This window comes from Eumetopias jubatus, unplaced genomic scaffold (assembly GCF_037043125.1).
Source record: "Eumetopias jubatus isolate StellerSeaLion01/CBP00866 unplaced genomic scaffold, mEumJub1_p1.0 scaffold_17, whole genome shotgun sequence".
Classification (NCBI taxonomy): Eukaryota; Metazoa; Chordata; class Mammalia; order Carnivora; family Otariidae; genus Eumetopias; species Eumetopias jubatus.
The window spans coordinates 5084453-5101027 of NW_028274823.1; the positions used below are offsets into that span (position 1 = coordinate 5084453).

General features: G+C 49.7%; 1 protein-coding gene across 3 annotated transcripts in view; it reads right to left on the minus strand.

The window, feature by feature from the left end:
- Nucleotides 1–16575, minus strand: part of PTPRE (protein tyrosine phosphatase receptor type E) — a 151635-nt gene that overhangs the window by 62025 nt on the left and 73035 nt on the right. The window contains exon 1 of one of the 3 annotated variants that reach the window (XM_028120032.2): nucleotides 15854–16287. The exons of the other annotated variants lie outside the window; for them this stretch is intronic. The gene's annotated coding sequence lies outside the window, so the exon portion shown is untranslated. Of the gene's footprint in view, nucleotides 1–15853; nucleotides 16288–16575 lie in introns of those variants that run through there. 3 annotated transcript variants of the gene reach the window in all.

The window sequence follows — 16575 nt, forward strand, 5'->3', positions numbered from 1 at the left end:
TGGTTTTAATGTGGTGTCTCCGTGGTGCAGTGTGCACATGACAGAAGTCATTCTCTAGAAACCCACTAAAAATGCTCTGTGTGTCTGTGTGTCTGTGTGAGAGAGACAGGGACAGAGGGAACATGACATTAGAGGAGGATCCAGGTGGACTGGAGGACGGGGCAGCCCAGGGGCAGGACACCCCCACGGCTGGGAGGCCCCCACTTCCCAGCTGTCCTGTTTTCTGACTTCAGTCGTCTGCAGGGGGAGCAGATGCCAGGAGGGCTGGTCGGGGGCACTGGGCAGGGGTAGCTTGAGGCTTAACCCCGGAGGGGCGAGGGTCCCAACCACAGAAGAGCAGGAGGCTGCGGGGAGGCGCCTCTCCTCCCGTCTCTCATCAAGAAGCTCGCCTACTTGGCCTCTGGTCCCGCTCAGCTTCCAGGAACAGAAGACACGCGTGCATCGCTGAGACCACCCGAATGCAGATCCTGGCTGGGTCACTGAGACCTATTCTGACTGGACCTCGAGATGGGAAATCCAAGAGCAAGAATGGCATGGAGCTAGGAGACAATGGTGACAGTGTGGCTTAGAGCTGGGGACCACTGTGCACACTGGTCCTCCTATTTCATGCCTGGAAGCCCCCGGAAGAGCAAGCGACCCCAAGAGCTGGGCTGGATCAGAGCTTCCCCTCCAGCTAGAGTCCAGCAGCACTGGATCTGCATTTACAGAGGGGACAGGACGGATCCAGGAAGTCACTCGCATGTTCCCCACCCCAAAGCTCTGGTTACCTCTGGAATATACTACTGTGCTTTGCTCTCTGGAAATTTCTAGAGCCCACTTTCAACCTGGGTGGGGGGTGGTGAGTATGAAGGGCAAACACCAGGTGTCTTAACGAGCCATGTGGTGGGCATGAGAAGCCCACTAGGTTTTGTGCCGGATCTGCATGTGGGACCCTGTGGCCCTGCCTGGTGTAGTGACCTGGCTTCAAGTGTCCCAGCGGAAATGAAGGGCAGACCCCTCCTGTGCCTTGATCCCCAGACTGTCCCCTCGGCCACCCCGTAGAGCTTTTAGAGTGATTTTCAAAAAGGGTGGATTTCACCACGTCTTCCTCTTCAGCGGCTTCTGCTGCCTGGAGGGTTGAGCCCAGACTCCTCGGTGGGCCAGCTGGGGCAGCAGCCCCCCACCCCCAACCCTGTGCCTGGTGCCCCCTCCCCAGCAAAAGCATGCCAGGCTTCTCACCTCCTGTATTCTGCAGTTCCCAGCTCTCAGTGTTTCCAGCGCCCCTCCCCACTGACTCTGCTGGGCAAACTCCTCTCCAGCCTTCATCTCTGGGACCCAGGCCATACTCTCCAGGAATCTGTGCCCCCGGGTGATCTGGGTGCTCGGTACCCATGCCACTTCCTCACCACCATGCAGCCTGGCTGACTGACTTGTCTGTCTCCCCCTGCATCTGAGCTCCCTTGGCTCAGCCGTCTGGTGGGCATACAGCAGGTACTCAATCCATGTGCACGAATGTGTCTGCCTTCCATTTTTCAGATGTACATCATCCTCTGCCCACACTTGCTAAACAATTCCAGAGTAAAGAAGGAAAAGGAAGGACCTCACAAAATGCCTGGCCGTTGGGTCCACGACAGAGATGGGGGCATTATGCCCTTCTTCCCCATCCCCCTGAGAACCTGGCTGGCACAGGCACCTTTCCAGCAACGGATCTTCCAGTCAGGAAGACAGGAAGGTTTGGTCTGAACCAGGTGAGCACATTCCTCTAAAAGACCAAGTCACAGCAATAAATTCAAACCAGTGTCATTGCAGGGACCACTGGGTGGGCAGCGATTTGGTGGGATGGGGACCTTCCTGCTTGCACAACTGCTCCTAGCCACACCACACAGACAGCTCTTAGGGAGGGATGTGTTTCTCCACCTGCAAACGGAGGGTCCCGGGGCTGCAGATCTAAGGGTGAAAGTTCACCGTAGCACAGAAATCGCAGATCAGAGCCTGCGGACCCAAGGCAACCCACAGACAGCCTGCGTTTGGCCTGTGATGTGTTTCAGAAGTTTTTCCTTTTTTAAAAGGTCTACCCACATACAGTCCATGCACACACTTGAAGCCCATGGTTTGATGAGTTCAGACAAACGTATGCCCCCTGCCATCCAGGCTGTAATGTCAGCCTACTCTTCCGCCGACCCCGAGAGGTGGGCACTGTTCTGATCTCCATCTCCAGAGATGATTAGCTTTGCCTGTTCTTGAACTTCCCATAAATGGAACCATACAGCACGTATGGTTTTGTGTCTGGCTTCTTTGCTTCAGCAGGTGTTGGAGACTGATGTATGTGCCTGTATCTCTTCCTTTCTACTGGGAAGAATTTTCCATGTATGACTGCCACAGGTGGCTTACCCAGTCTCCCCTGGATACACATTTGGGTTGTTCCCCATTTTTTTGCCGTTATGAACAAAGCTGCTATGAACTTGATTACAAAGTCTTTTTGTGGACGAACACTTCTCATACATTTGGGGCTTGTTATCTATAAGTGGAATTGCTGAGTTCAAGGAGTGGGTGTATGCTTGTGGTTTAAACACTTTTAAATTAGTCTGAAATATTTAAAAAGAGGAGAGTCCACATAAAGGCTGGAGATCTGGCTTCTCTTGGGAAAACCAGGTCTGGTCTGCTTTTGTGTGTGGTTGCAGGGGTTGGTCCTCAATATGAGCCTGGATCTGCAGAGTGCCATGTGGCCCCCACTCGGCCCCAGTCCCCGCCGGGTCACCCCCACCTGACCCCTTCACACAGCCTGTGGCTGCCACCCCACACGTGGGCACATGGCCCCCATCTCCAGATTTCCAGTGGTTGCCCAGTACCGCAACCCTCACTCAGGACTCCACCGGAGGATGCTGACGAGTGGTGGGGGGAGGGCAGAGGGAAGCGTGGGGGGAGGCCTGAATGTCTTCTTGTCTCAAAGCAAGAAATTTTACTAATTCCAAGTGAAATCTCCCTTCTCAGGCCACCACTGTCCGCAGTTGTGGGAGGACTTTCGTTTGGTTCGCTTTTCCTTAATATGCTGTACATACACAGTTTTTAATCTTCTTTTATTAAAAATGAATCCACCCTCATCGCTCCGGTCTCTTGTGTAAATATCTAATTAGGGCAGAAGCTTGGCCCAGCCCAACAGGGTGTGTTGCTGTCCCTCAAGAAGAACCAACTTCAAAGAACTGCCCCCATCTTCTGAAGAATGTTAATTGGGCCAAACAATGAGCATGAATTATTTATAACCACACCTCTGGTTATGTGGAAGAAAATTTGCCCACAAACTGCAACTAAGAAAAGAACTCTCTACATTTTATAACTCAAAGAAGCTGCTTCAGAACCTCCTTGGACACCCCAACCATGAGGATATACAGTCCCATTTGTGCCTGGAGGGGACATGGGGGCCAGGGTCCCCTCTGAAAGCTGGGGCCACTTTATGCCTGCCCTGGGTGGCACGACTCACGTTTCCCAGGCAACATGTGAGGTGCACGGGCTCCTGACAACCTCAGGCTGAATGCTCACGGGATAATGTTGCAAACGGGTATCCCAGGGCCTCCTGGGTGCCACGTACATGATGCAGTGAGCAATTTCTCAGCCCCTCATCCTACGCTCTGCCAATCTGGAAAGGAGTAATTAAAATCCTTCTCCTAGATCATCAATGACCACAACCATTGAGTAAAAGCAATTTGGCCCAAGTCACACAGCTAGAGGATGGCTGAAGCAGGTTCCCATTGGGGTCTCAGTGGATGAAGTCCACCATACCTAGACTCATTCATTCAGCGATATACCTGCACTTGCTGGACAATGGTCAACAAGATAAACATAGCCCTGCCCTCAATGACCTCCCTGCACACACCTCCTCAGTCAACTGTGGGACTCTTTACAGGACTGCTTCTCTCAACAGGCTGCACCCCGTAATGTTGACTTCTATCCAAATCCTTCTACCACCAACCTCCAGGGACACTCAGAAGTAAGACTTCCTTCCATTCCTAAATTATTCCAACACCTTTTCTAACAGAGCCCCTACCTGCTATGTATTTTGACCGCACAAATTCAGACCTGCAGAGCAACTCCACATTCCCTCTCCTTACAGTTCTGGGGGAGAATATTCTCTTTGCCACCTTTCAGCCAGCTAATTGATTAGTTTCCATCTGGTAAGGCTAAACACTTTAAGTAATCTAGTTCCAGGGTTACATTTTTCTTTATTGATGCTCTATCAGTAAACTACAATCAACACCGTATAATTATGGAAAATTATAACAGCAACACAGCAGTAAACCAAAAAAGCTACCCTTTGGGAATATTAATAAATAGATACTCTTCTCTTTAATAGAAAATTCATAAAATGCTTTGCTCTCACACTGGGAAACATTATGACACTCATGAATTTTTAAAGAAATGCTGATTTTAGTGCAACCAGGAGCCAGTAATAGAGATTTGTTTGTTTATTCATTCAACAAATATTTACTGAGTATCTTTTGGACACAGACCATGGAAGGAGGCCTTCTTTAATCAACAAGATTAGACAGAGATGCTGCCTTCAAGGGATTTCTGTTCTGACCAGGGAGACCAGCTGTCCCCTTAAAAGAACTTCAGTGCAGTCAAGGTGGGGGCGTGGAGTGGCTCGACCCAAACCACTTGAAAGCTGGCTCCACCCTTTGCATTCCACCCAGATACACCGGGTGCTGGAGATGCTCAGGGACTAAAACCCCATCCCTGCCTTTGGGAAGCTGCCACAGGCAGGAAATGATGCCACTCCCACACCTAGCGTGAAGTAAGGGTGCATGATGACCAGTGAACTGAGCAGGAATCCAGACAGTCAACGCCATGGCTTTGGGAGAAAGCTGAGTGTACAGCTGTCTTCTGAGGTCAGGCTCTCTTGCTGCTCCTGCCTTGGTGAAAAGCTTTACTTGTTTTCAGCAAAGCCTGAAGAAGTTATCAGTGGATACTGTAAGTGTTTAGGCTCCTGGGGCTGCTGGGGCTGCTCTCACAGACAGGGTCAGGAGAAGCTGGGCTTATGGGTCAGGGAACAGCCGGACTATTCAGTGACTGTGACCTCAGAGCTATCCCCCGGGGTATTTCATTGCCCACAATAGCCCTTGCAACTCACTGGGAGGCTCCAGGAGGCAGCCAGCCAAGTGCAGAGCCCTGACACAGGAGACAGGTGGCCTTGGATTCACACCTGGGTCCTCTACCTGTCACCGGGGCCAAGTAGCTGACTTCTCCAAGACCCTCCTCCTCCGTGACCTGGGGGCCCCGTGCCTGCCTGTCAGGATTTGTGGGGAGACACATGGGGTCTCAGAGCTGGTGGGAGGGGCAGCGACAGCCCCATACCGGTGCTCAGGGCCCTGAAAGGTGGCACCCACAGTTGCTGAGCTTCTCCTCCTGCTGGGCACCAGCTGAGGTACCCCCAGGGGCATGCAGGTGTGCCCCCAGGAGCCTCACATCCTAACAGGGCAGATAGACTCATAATAACAAGCATGGTGTTAGAGAGGGGAAGCCCAGTGACTGGAGTGTCCGAGAAGGGGGTTTCAAGTGATCAAAGTATCATAATTCACATTTTGTTTTATTGGCTCAACTTTCTTCCGAATTTTAAAGCATCAGGGATGCAAGCAAGGCAAGGCAAGGCAAAGCAAGGAGGACCATGGTATCCACGCATGCGTCCTCGCTGGACACTTGGATGCGATGGCAGAGATGACCAGCAGGTGGCGCCGTCGGGGAAGCCAGAGAAACGTCCGCGGGCATCTGCCAGGGTCCTCCGGGGCCAGGACCAAAATGCTCCCCACTCCCACCTCCTGCAAGGTCAGGCTCTCACGCATCCAGCATCTTTCCTGCATCACTCCAGACACGAGGCTTCTGGTACCTGCACGCCCCCAAAAAACGGCGCACCGGATGCCAGGGCAAACATTTATTCTCCAGCAATTTTTCTCTCCATTCACGATGCTGATTAACTAGCAACTGTCATTATAAGATGCACGTGAATTCTCCTGAACAGGTACTCTCACACCCATTTTCCAGCCTGGGATTTTCTTTTATAATCTGTGGATCCATTATCTCTACCTCCGTCAAGAAACTTAACCCTGGAATGGACTGCCCTTGCCTGAAGTGAGAGGAAAACTAATAAATCGGATGACACGCCACATCCAGGGAATTGACTCGGTTCTCGCAGTAGTGATTCTCCCATTCATATGAAAATTAATTGTACTGGAAACGGTAACTCAAAGTATATACAAACAAAGCACTGTACAAGGACAGAGGTGACAATGAACACAGACGACTTCGGGACCCACCTGTCTCTTGCCTGCCCTCTCGCTTAACGGACCAGTTGTCAGTTATGTAATAAACCCACCGATGATAACTGCTAGGTGTGATGGTTGTGTTCGGGAAGCCTCAGGGATAGAAAGATGGACAGAGAGAGAAAGGCAGGAAGGCAGGGAGGGAGAGGGAGTCTGTGTGAGGAGGGGAGCCCGGGAGCCAGACTGAGTGGACAGCATGGACCTTCCCTGATGGGGTGTGCCCCAGAGAGGGGAGCAGCTATTTTGTTCCTCCGTCAAAGGAAAAATGTCAGTCGCCCAAGCCAAGCCTCTCTTGCCTCCAGCGCATGCAGCAAGGATCTGCTTTGGGAGCCCCCTGGCTTTGCCACCTGCTGTCTGTGGGAGCTCAGGCAAGTTGCCTCTGCGGTAAAATGCAGAGGGATCTCCAGCTCAAGGATCCAAGGAGGTCATGAATGAGCAAGGCCAGGTGTGCAGAGTGGTTACAGAGGCTAGGACGGGTGGGTCTGGTTCCCGGCCAGCAGAGGGCAGCCCTGGGGGTGGTAGCAGCCCCCCACACCGGGGAAGAAGGCTTCATGGCCATCTAGGGGCTGCCCAGAGGGCCTGCTGAATGAACGACTGAGGGATGCACAAATGGCCCCCACTGATGTGGCGGGTCCTTGAGCAGAGGGACCATGTGCCCACTCGTCCTGGACAGTCTTGCCTCGTGCCCACTGCCGGCATAATTACCCACAGTGTCCTCTTTCTCTGCCCAAGGTGTTAAGACTTGGATGCTCCACTGGATGTCCACCTGACTGGGACAGACGGATGGACGTGAGTCACTGTGCTCAACCACAAGAGACGTTTTGTGTCTTAGTATGAAACCACCAAACAGAAATGTGCTGAACAAATCCCCCTCAATACAATCAATCTATTTAAACAGTTAGGAATTAGAGAATCCCAGGTCTGAAACCCCAAATTACTGAATTCTTTTCAGCATCTTTTAAGCCATTGCTGCTCTCCCAGCAGCCCGGAGCTTGGCCACCCGTTCGGGGAGACCTGGGCTCGGCGCCACCATCTGTGTGGCCTTGGGTCAGCGTGCTCCGTCTCTGAGTCTATAAAATGAGCAAAATGGTGACCTCACTGAGCCACTGGGGAAAGTCTGTAAGATAAGAAGAAAGCCCTTCACACCCTTTCTGGAATGTGAATAAACACTTTACAATATGTTCAGCTCAAAGGCAGCCAAACAAGAAGCAACAGAATCAATTTTCTTTCTCTTATAATAGACTCTGATGTTGTGAGTCAGGGAAGGAAACCTAAGGCAGTTTTCAGTCCCAGAGACATAAGCTTTCAACATGACCAGGAGGTCCCGGAACAGTGAGAAGTCTTGGGTTCATACACCCAACGGCATTCATGGAGCCGTGGCTGGGGACATGTCCTCCGCTGGACACCCGAGACCCTGCCTGGACGCTGCACCTCCTGGACACAAGGGGGAGGGCTGCTCTGAGGGCCTGGACCGGAGGACACCACAGGGGAGGCACCAACAGTGGCTTCCTAAGCCATCCCAGAAGGAGAGGCTTATCCTGGTAAGATCTGCAGAGGACACATGAGGCGTCCCAGTACCAGCAAGACCAGAGACCTCCCCTCCTGTCTCTCTGTCACCTCTGGGCTTAGCACTGGGCCTTGCTGACTGATGTGCTGGCTGGCCACACAACCACAGGAGAAGCAGAGGAATGTGGCAGCAGGAGAATGTGGCCCGGCTGCCTTGTGCCTTTGGAGGCATCATACCCGGCTCGTCTGTTTCTGAGAAAGGGCCAGAACCTTGCAGCCTCTGCTCTGGAGTCTCCCCCGCTCCCACTCCTTCTCACACCCCTGGCCAGTGGCAGGGGTCAGGACAGAAAGGCCAGAGAAGATGTGACCTCAGCTTGTGTGAGCTGAGAAAGACCAGACAGGTGGGCCCTTGTCACGCCGGGAGCACAGGAGGATGCTCGCCTCCCACTAGCCCACGTCGGCTACTGCCTCCCTTCCAGAGTCCCCCAGCCTCCCCGGAGAAAGGACACTGATCAGCTGGATTTAGAGACAACAGGACTGGATTTTAAGGCCTTATTCCTGGCCCCTGAAAGTTGCTGAGAATCTCTAGGATTTCTCCCTCCTGAAAGGAGGCTATTTCAGGCAGAGAGAGCCCTGCCTCATCCCCTGGCAGGTGCACGGGCCAGGGAACTCTGCAGGCACCCCCCGGCACAGAGCCTGCCTGCCCCGCTCCCCCAGGGCGGGGAGAAGCCTCCTTCCCAGGGGATGAGGGGGGAGGCTGCTACCACCTCCGGTGCAAGCCCGCGCCTGGGAGCAGCAGGGAGGATGGCGAGGCAGCACTAGGACACAGCAAGTTTACCTGCATAGGAACTGGGTACCTGGGACAGAACGGGCACCCTTGTTCCAGAGGCAACCATTTCTAGAAGTGGGACAGATGAGGGCGAATGATGGTCCTGGTCACAACAGTGACATTTCCAGGGTACGTGCTCTGGCGTGGACACTGCTCCATGCACGTTACACACACACACACCCTTGACCCTCCCAGCAGCTCTCGGACACGTACAAGGCTCTCCTCACGCCTGACAGTGGAGGACTTGGAGGATCAGAGAAGTTCAACCTGCCCCAGGCTTTCCAGCTGTCAACTGGAAGAGCCTGAATTCAAACCTAGGCAGTCTGAACACAACCAATCCACCGTCACAGGGAGCTCATCAGACCTGGGAATTATTCTGAAACTCTGTAAGGTTTTACCAGGACAAGCTGGGGAAGCATGGGACTCTGTCTAAACTGAGAAACATTTCCTCTCAGGACAAATAGGACACATTCTGTAAATTCCAAAGACTCACTGAAAATATTTACTTTCACTTCCGCCCCACCCCCCAAAATCCATGAATTGTTTTGGCACTAACCAATGTTAGCACTTTGTGGGTTTGGGATTCCAAGTATCTCCACTCAGAACTTCATTTCAATTCTGTTATACCTGGGAAATGCCCTTGCATCCTAAAATGGGTACTTAATAAATACTTGTTTAGTGAGTGAATGAAATGGCCAAAAGGTTTACCAAAAAAAAAAAAAAAGCCTGAGTTGAGCTTTGTTTCTCCCCAACCAATGTCTCTATAAACACTAGCAGCATCTCCTCAAATATTTATCAATACAGAATCACAGAATTTTATGTCCTTTGAGAATTCCTTGTTCTGTTACCAGAAAAAAAAAAAAAAAGGCAAGGAAAGAGACCTCAAAAGAAATGAATGTCAGAATCTGCTAGAAAGTCAGGTTAACAGGAAAATAGGAAACAGGCCATGAGAAACGGAGTTTATTCAATTGTGTTTAGAAATGTTCGGGTCAAATAAAGGTTGACCTGTTTAAGAACAGTCAGACTGGACATCAGCTGTATCAAACCCTTTTGAGCAAAGAACGTCCTTTTTATTTGAAATCCAAGGACAACAGGGAAGAGGGAAGGGCAGAGCTGTCAAAGAAGTGATCTTTTTGGTGAAAGATTGTTTCATGGCACTTGGCACCGTCTCTGGAGCTCAGAAAAGCCCCTTCGAGTGTCCTGGGGTAGGTTTTCTTCATTCTTTTATCCACCCAAGTATTTCCTGATCTCCCGTTTGGTGTAGCCCAGGCCTGGCAAAGTTAGGCTGTCAGAAGCAAAGGACAGCCGCCCTGAATCAAGGAGTCTTCCCACGCCATGCAGGGACGTTTTCAATAAAGATGCTACCCAGGACTAACACAGCATAAATACTGCTCCATCTCTTATCTGCATCTAGAAAGTATGTAAACATAATTTAACAAGCTTGAAAGACTGTAAACCTCCTAATTTCTATCTGACTCAGACAGGAGGAAAGAGACTTAGATTAAGCATTGATTTTCATGTCAAAATTATCTAAGTGTCTAAGAGGCACCTCGAGGTTGATTCTTGTGCTCTGATTTAACCTTGCCTGGGAAAATCCATTTTCCTCTTGGTCTGTGAAATTGCACCCAGGGATGCTAGTGGTGTGGCCCCAGCTGAGGCCAGAACTCCAGAGAGATGGTGGATGCACTAGGTTGGGTCTAGGAAACTCAATGGTATCATCACCAGCCCCAAGACCTTCAGTCGAAGAGGAGAAACTGCCAACTTGCAATGGGTGTTGTATGGGTTGAGTTGTGTCCCCCCCACCCCCCAAATTCATGCCTACCTGGAACCTCAGAATGTGACCTATTTGGAAATGGGGTCTCTGCAGATATAATTAGTTCAGTGAAAATGAGGTCATGACGGGTTAGGATATGCCCTAAAACCAATGTCTGATGGCCTTGGAAGAGAGAAGAGGATACACACGTGTCCCCCAGAGAAGGTCATGTGAAGACGAGGCGGAGATGAAGTAATTCGGCCACGAGCCGTGGAATCCAGGGCTGGCCAGGAGCCATCCAAGCTGGAGGAAGCACAGAGGGAGTCCCTCATGGAGGCTTCAAAGGCGGCAGGGCCCTGCTGACAACCTAGTGTCACACCTCCAGCCTCCAGAACTATGAGAGAACACATTCCTGTTGTTTTAAGCCACCAAGTTTGTCTTCATGTCTTACAACAGCCCCATGAAACTAAAAAGGGTTTCTAAAAATGCATCCAGTTTCCTGTCTGCCCATGTCTCCCTTCATTGGCTGCAGGATCCTTCCAGATCCTTCCAGATCCTTCCGGACTCTCCTCCCTCCTCATGTCCCACATCCATCAGTGACCACATCCCACCACGTTCTTCTCTCAAACTTCACACCTTCCTGTGCCCTGAAGGCCAAGACCTTCTCCCCCTCACCCGACGGCAGTCAGGAGTCAGGGAGGAAGAGTGAAGCATGGTGCCTGGTACGAGTCCCAGAACACAGTGAGGACAAGTCAGTAATGGCAGGCCAGCACGGTCCATCTGCTCTGTGCCCCATCACCAGACTGCTGGACCTCACACGCCCCTCACCTGCGGCCTGCTCAGGGATCCTTCCTGGGGTCTGCAGCAGTGCCCCCGAGTTCTCTTACCACCTTCACAAGCTTGTAACAGTCACATCATCCACTCATTTTTCTCTTCTTTCTTTTTTTTTTTTAAGTTTTATTTACTTAAGTAATCTCTACACCCCACGTGGGGCTCGAACTCACAACCCCAAGATCAAGAGTTGCATGCTCCTCTGACTGAGCCAGCCAGGCATCCCTCACTCATTTTTTCTAAAAAAGTCAAATATGTGTATTTAAAAAGGAACTCTTTTCATTCGTGTAAATGGGAAAAGCAGCGTTGCTAGCCATACCCAGAGATGAGCTTAATAATCAGCTCAGGGATGGGCAGGAAGGAGGACTATGAAATGGAGGCTCTTGGGTCAGAGCCTGCTGTCCTTTTGTTAAAAAGGTCGATTAGCAAGTCTCAGAGATGTTAAAGGCACACTGAACCCAAAGTGAGTCTCTCTTTGAGTCTGAGGAAGACAGGAGGAGAATAAAGAAGGAAAAGACTTTCTCCCTTTGTGATTCAAAATTTTTCACTGCTATGCTCAGTTTCCACTGAAAACCATCAAGGACTTTTGTGCATCAAAGGATACTACCAAGAAAGGGGAAAGACAACCTATAGAATGGGAAAAATATTTGCAAATGATATACATGGGGTAAGGATCTGGCTTCCAGAATGCATAAAGACACCTACAGCTCAACAACAGCAAGACAAATAGTCAAAAAAATGAACAAAGACCTTGAGCGGACATGTCTCCAAAGAAAACCGGTGAATGGCCAGCAAGCACAAGAAAGGATGCTCAATACCCACTGATCAGTAGGGAAATGCACAGCAAACCCACAATCACACCCACCACTTCACACCCACTAGGGTGACTATAATTTAAAAAAAGAAAGAAAGAAAGAAAGAAAGAAAGAAAGAAAGAAAGAAAGAAAGAAAGAAAGAAAGAAAGAAAGAAAGAAAGAAACTAACAAGGGTTGGTGAGGATGTGAAAGAACTCAAATCCTCATACACAGCTGATGGGAATGCAAAATGGTGTAACCACTGTGGGCAACTTTGGCAACTCCTCAGAAAGGTAAACAGAGAGTCATAGTGGCACCCAGTAATCCCAGCCCTGGGCATATACCTGAAGGAACTCACAACAGGTGCTCAAATAAAAACTTGTACCTAAATATTCCTAGCAGCACTATCCACAATAGACGAAAGGCAGAAAACAACATCCATCGGTGGATGAATGGAAAGTGTCGTCTATCACATGGTGGGATATTATTCAGCCATGAAAAGGAAGGAAGTATGGACACATGCTAGGGCATGATAAATATATTGTTCAAGGGAGAGAAGTCAGACAAAAAGGTCGCAGATCATATGATTTCATTTATACGAAATACCCACAAGAGGTAAATCAATAGAGACAGAACGAAGCTTTGTGGTTGCCAGGGGCTGGGGGCAGGGAGAGATGGGGAACAACTGCAAACGGGCACAGGTGGTTCTTTTTGGGGTGAGGAAAATATGTTGGAACTAGGTAGAGATAGTAGTTACACAACATTATGGACATAGTAAGGGCTCCTGAATTGTTCTCTTTAAGATGGCCAATATTATGTTACGTGAATCTTATCTCAGTAAAGAAAGATCATCCGAGGACCACCACATCCTATGCTTTGGGATAAAAGGCACCCTCCCCACTTTGGCTTCCAAGATCCACAATAACACTTGCAGAAGTGGGAGTAAGCAAAATCTGTTGAGTGCTGTGTACTCAGTGCTAAGTACTGAGTGCTTTCCATCATCAACCCCTTTAATCCCCCACCACAAGAATAAGAGAGTGGGTCCATCAGTACCCTCCCTTTCTGGGTGAGGAAATAGCACAGAAACACCGAGTGACGTGGGGTAGTCACACAGCTCAGATGACACTGCTTCCTCGGGGGGATGGGGCGGACACTCTGGGTTGGGGTGCGTGGGGCCTTGGAACCGCTGCTGAAGATGGGGGTGTCCCAGCGGGCACACGGGGCCCCCTGCAGGTTTCCAAGCTCCAAACTTCCCCCTTCCATATTAATCATTTCTCTTGATTAAATACTAGTCCTACATTCTGCAGGTCCCATTGTACGAAATTACATGGTGAGCTGGCACTGCAAATTACACTCATTATTAGAAGTTACACGGCAACATTTATACTAATTAAGTTGGGTCTCATTTCTTTAGCTCTAATTTTAAAACACTGGCAGAACTCCAGCGCCTTATGTCCGTTCACAAACTGCCACAAACGGATGGAGCAAAATGTCCTTTTAATTTTCCAGCTATTCAAGATCACTTTACACTTAAAAACTGCTTACTGACCTTATTATGCCACTTTCTTCTTTTATTTTTTTTTTTTTTGCACTAGAATCAGGATGAATGTAACAAGGTATAGTTTTAAAATACAAATCTTACAGCATGCTTCAGAACCGACAGGGCTTGTATTCTTTAAGGCATTAGAAATCATTTTTGAAAGTTTGTTTTCCCAGAGCAGGGCTGGTTTTTAAAAATTTGTTTCCCAAAGAAATACAAATCACTGCCCTCCCATGTAACCGGGAGAACAGGAGGGCAGAAATGACAAGCATGGTAATAATAGTGATGCTGCCTGGGGTTTGCTCCCAGGCAGGTGGCAGGTCGAGTGCATCAGAAGAGTAGCCTCATCTTGGCCCCTTGGTCACTACCTTAAATGAGGTCTCAGCGAGGAAGTGACAAGCCAGGATTTGAACGCAGTGCCTGGCAAAGTCCATGCTGCTTTTCAATACTCCAGGTTATGTAGGTACACGTGCAGGGTGTATGTAAAGGGACAGAACACATCATACATAAAACATATGACCCCCAAATCTTGCAAAAATTAGTTGGTATCTGTCCTTTAGTTCATTTTCATGCTCAGAAACAGCTGCGTGAAAGCCCGCCATGTGCCACGCAGGGTGCTCGGTGCTGGGAAGATATGACTGAGTAAAAGCAAGCATCATCCCCCTGCATTCCTGGGCTCTGATGCTATTGATTTCTCCTGCCGGCAGGCCCCACCGCTGGCTCCTCCCCCCTCAGAGCCGTTTCTATCGCTGGGGCCCCTGGAGTCAGACAGTGATGTCCACTCCCAACTGACTCCCAAAGAGCTTTTTCTTCCCTCTGCTTTTCCCTTTGGAGCTCTCCTGCAGGGGCCACCCGTATACAAACTTCCTGAAACCACCGTCACCACCCCACGCACGCCTGGGATAAAATACTCCACACAGACAGCTCAGGCTTCACCCACTATGGGCCTTTCTCCAGCACACCAGCAACCATGCCGTCCAAGGTGAAAGCAAGCAAAGGCAAAACCGAGCCCTCCTTAAGAACTCCCCCCATCCACGCTGCACAACGTCCCTGACTTTTTTCCGCGTGCTGTTCCCTGCACAGTACGCATGCATGCACAGGCACCCAATCAGATTTCTCTTTAGCAAAGAAAGAACAGTTGGGGAGGCTCATGGTTGACGGGAAGATAATAGAAGCCCACTCCTACCATTAACAAAGCACAAGTAAGTTTTCCCCCTAGACTTTCTAACATAAAATACTCTAAGGTTCTCTCTAATGCAAACAAGATAAAGCAAACATTATATTTACAGTGAACTATGGATCCCATTTGTTATGCTTTGTGTGAAGGCCCAAATGTACAGGGATACCCTTCTCCCTGGGCTCAGAGTGAAGCGGGCAGAGAAACTTCCTGTCACTGAGCACTGTCACCTCCTGGGGCATGCTGTGGCCCCACATTGCTGAGCACTCGGGGGGCAGGGACCCAAGTCAGCACTGGTGGGATTCTGAGGGTAATGCGGGGATGACCGGCGTCCTTTGAGTGGAGAACAGAGCTTGTGGGGGCACCAAGGGAAGACGGGCGTTCCGGGATAATCTGGTTGAAATAAAACACTGCACAGAATTAAACCTATTATTTTTCCCCAGCAGTAAAGCTTTTCTCACTATACGTATCAAAAATAATTCATAAGTGAATTGTATCTGGGTTTATCCAGTTAGTAGATTTACAATTGAAAAGTAATTTGTGCGTTTATCACATACGGTCTCTGTGAGAACGTGTGCCATTCGCTGTGATACAGCCTTCGACCACAAGCTGCGCACTTAAGAGAGAGAAAAGAAATGCAGGCAGAGAAAATATCTTCCTCCAATTTTATGGGGTAACATTCCAAATAATTGGTTAGTCAGCTTTCGTGTCAAATATTCCCTAAAACGCCTTTAGAATTTTCACATTAGTTGAAAGATGCATGTCGAACATTTTAAGCCTGTTCCCGCTGCTTCAGGTACATTTAGTTACTATATTTTAAGGGAAAGAGAAAGCACTTAGACGTTAAATAGCAATGTATGAAGTAGGCAGGCATACGACTGGCATGAATCACTTGCACAAAACTGCAAAACCACCACCTACATGGAGGCTACATCTTACAAATCGGTGGAGTAAACTCACACACAGACTTGGCCAAGAACAGAATTGCCATGACATTCCCAAACTACCAGGGAGTCGCAACATGAGGTATTACACTTTAAAAGCTGCTGGAGAATGCACGACCTAAATGAGAGACGGAAGGAACCTTCCAGAAATCCCCGCCACGTCTGTATTCCACATCCATGGATACTTACAGAGCAACCACTCTCCGAGCAGCCCCTAGGTGATCACCATGTTCAAACCCATGTCCACAGCACTGGCGTCTCCCTGGCTGACAACATGAACATTTCCAAGCGGGCTACCGAGGCGAGAGGCAATACATTATTCACGTGGGTATTCCCTTTGTAATTCTCCTTCGCAGGCTAGTGGCTGCCTGCACTCAGGCGATGTCATCAGAAACCAAAGCCAAAAATCCAGCAGGGGAAACGGGACAGAAGAGCTCACTCATCTCTCGTGGAAATACTTAAAAATAAATTTATAATCGTGGTGACATAGTGACTTTTTTCCCCCCCAGCTTACAATAAATCAGTAAGAAAGGTGGCATAAAATCCAGGCTGGCTGCCGGGAGTGTAGCTGCAGAGGGCAGTGGTGCCGGCGGGGAAAGCAGAGCCCGCCCCGCGGCGGTGCACTGCGCTTGCAGGGCAGAGGCCGGGAGAGCATCCACGGCCCGCAGGGAGACGGGAGGAGTGGACAGCCTACAAGCCCCAATCACAAGCCCCCATGCCGCACGTTTCCTTCTCCAAAGTGACTGTTAATGTTACACTTTCGAAAGGGCTCTTTCAAGGCAGAATGAGATTTCAAAGATATTTCAAATGCATTTCAAAATACAACCACCGTAGAAACATGGAAGCGAGAGGCTCGTCGGCACATGCGTTACGAGCGCTTTTCCCCAAATAGGGTTGCAAGGTAAATTTCC